The sequence below is a fragment of the Blastomyces gilchristii genome, assembly GCF_000003855.2.
Source record: "Blastomyces gilchristii SLH14081 genomic scaffold supercont1.4, whole genome shotgun sequence".
NCBI classification, from domain to species: Eukaryota; Fungi; Ascomycota; class Eurotiomycetes; order Onygenales; family Ajellomycetaceae; genus Blastomyces; species Blastomyces gilchristii.
Window position 1 is genome coordinate 3,803,118 of NW_003101679.1, and position 3,106 is coordinate 3,806,223.

Genomic DNA, 3,106 nt, shown 5'->3' on the forward strand with positions numbered 1-3,106 from the left:
AAAAGAGAGCTCTGAGATTGAAATTCTGATTGATCATTTCTGAATTCATGTCTAGATTATTATTATTATTCTTCAATTATAGATGTATGCAGTCAGAGACTATGACATCTACCTGAGAACTTTTAGTTCTCAGGGTTTTTCCTATGTCTGTAAAGTTAACTATTATACATTCATCAATTTCAGATATGCAAAATCAGAAAATTCCAGCTCAGAATATAAAAACTGTTTACAAATTGCAGTGTTTTAACATCTTTTGATACTTTGAAATCATTTGATAATATCATGACAAAGGAAAAGAGAAAAAGAACACAGTCTCAAAGATAGACACATTAAATAGATAGATAGAAAGAAATTGAAAGAAAAAGATAAAGAAAAAGATAAAGTAAAGAGAGATTATAACAAAATAAATTATTAAAAGAAAGTGTATAGCTGTTTTAACAGACTATATCTGATTAATTTCCTTCTCTTCATATTCAGATAATTCTGAATTTAGTCATTTTCTTATAGCTGCTTGAGTTTCTGATAGAAAGTCTATTAAGTATTTAATTTCTGTCTCAGTTGAGAATAAGAATCTTATATTTAATTAATTTAGATTATACTTCTCTTTCAATCTGACTCTGAGACTATTGTATAATGCATAGTGTATTACAATATACTCAGAATTCTCATTTAAATTGCAGAATAAGCATTCTATTAAGTCAAATCTATTATCAAATCTTTGTATATAAGATTTGAAATAGTTATATTCTAGTTTCAGCTGTATTATAGATAAGAATATTTTCTTTTTATATTTAATTAAACAAGATTTTCACTTGAGTTTTATTTCAAATCTTGAATAATATATACTCTTCTTTTATTTCTATCAGCTTTTATTTCACTTATCTAAATAAGATTCTTTTATTTTTCTCTTTATAAAAGATCAGAATATAATTTTTTAAATAGATCTGCTTAATTCTGCACTCTTTTTTACAGCTGAATCAGCTAATTCATTATCATGAATATTTATATAAGCAGAAACTTAGTATAGATAAATTATCAGCTTTAATATTCTTCTCTTTTGAATTTTTAAAATAGAGTTTAAGATCAGTTCAAGATTTATTTAATTATTATAAATCTGACTATTTCTAAGTCTTTTTAAAGTAGCTTAATTATCAGAGAATATTCATATCTCTTTCAAATAATTTTCTCTTTTATAAGATTTTATTTCAATGAGTTTGAAAGCTTTCACTATTATAAATAGTTCAGTATCAAAGACTTCATATTCAGAGTCTAGATTTCAGAAATCTGAGATAAAATTGATATTATCTTCAGTATAAGCAATTTCTGTATCTAATCTATTCAAGTTCTCATTTTTTAAGCCATCTGAATAAATCAGAATAGACTACAGACACTAGTCACTCACAGAATGCATTTTAAGCTAATTATATTTAATTCTCTATAATTAACTGATCACTGTGTTCATTCTCTCAGATCAGTCACTAATTTTCAGAGATATTAATTAGTGACTGTCACTGCTCACTTGATGATATACACACCAAGCTTTCAGTTGCTAATCTCAGTCTCATTAGATGCTCATAGACCTATCAATCAGCTGTTATAACCTTGCTCTGTGTTAGAGACTAATTATAGACTTGATGACTGCAGTTCTCTCTATCAGTATTAGAAATTAGTAGTAAGCTTGCAGGCTCTAGTCTATCAGAGTGCTCTGTCTAGAGCCTAGATACATGTCTAGACCTGCTAGTTAAGTGGTTTTCAAAATCATTTCCTGTATTTGAGGGAGAGCTAGGCTCTGATGACAGCCCTAGTTTTAGAGACTTACTTAAGTAGTGTATAATCACTACATTAGGCTTGGCTCTATATCATTAGAACCTTGACAGGTGCACAGTAGAATAGTGAGATATTGACATCTCATGCCAGCTCTGATAAGTGTTCACAGAATCTTGCTTAACTAGTGACTTGACTTACAGTAGAGAGTTCTACCCTGCACCAAGTCTTACTAATTAGACTCAGTCTCTATTACATGAAGGCTTTCATGAGTAAGAAGTGGCAGGTGCCAGCGGTGGGATTTGAACCCACACATCTCTAATGTGTGCGGCCTTGATTACCAGTCTTACCAACTGGGCCACGCTGGCAATTCATGTCTAGAGATAGATAGTAGATAACATTTTGAATTTTAATTAAACAGATGCAATATTTTACTTTCTGATATAATTTATAGAAAAAAGTTACATAGTTGAAAAGATATAAATGAAGTGAATAAGCAGTCTTGATAAAATAAAGAGATGAGATTGAATTATTAAAAAAAGATATATTAATAAGAGTTATAATTAATAACAATCTACATTAATTTAATATTAATAATCAAACTACTTTCTTTGTTTCAAAATTATATTTCTGCAATTTGTTGAAATTCATCTCACAAATTTATCAGAGTTTTATCAAGATTTTAAAAATGAATATTATGATGAATTCTTCTCTATTAGATCTCTCTGAACTCTCTCATCTGATAGATTTAATGAGATAAATTACTGATTTCAAAAGAAATCTGATGTTAATATATCTGAATATAGAACAAATATAATAATAGTAATAAAAAATATTAGTTAGATAAGAGAAAGTCAAACTCATCACTGATATCAAGCAGTCTGTTAAAAAGATGTCACTGAACCTGGCATCTAAATACAGAAATGTATAAGAAGGAAATTTGACTGACAGAGCAGTGTCTGTATCTGAAGACAAAGTGAATGTATTTTCTTTCTTTTAATAAAGATAATCTGAATTGAATGATTGTAAGTATGATAAAAACAAAGAATAAAACTTTATATATATTTTCATTCACCAGGACCATGATGCTGAATGCAATTAAAATATGAAAGTTTCAAACTTTAAAAGAAATAAAGATAAGTAGTATTCTCACTCAGTATTTAGCTTTTAGCAAAAATAGCAGCTTTTCAGCAGAATATCTTAAATCTCTAATAAGAATTCTCAACTTTTCAGTGAGATATATCAAGTCTCTGATGAGAAATCTTGAGCTGTCAGTGAAAATCTTGAGCTGTTAATAAAGTATCTTAAATCTCTGATAAGTTATAACAAATCACTGATGAGA

General features: G+C 28.1%; 1 pseudogene across 1 annotated transcript; it reads right to left on the reverse strand.

The window, feature by feature from the left end:
• Window positions 1-2,051: 2,051 nt before the first annotated feature.
• Window positions 2,052-2,132, reverse strand: BDBG_16725 (annotated as a pseudogene). Its single transcript has one exon. The product of its transcript is annotated as a tRNA-OTHER (tRNA).
• Window positions 2,133-3,106: the final 974 nt, after the last annotated feature.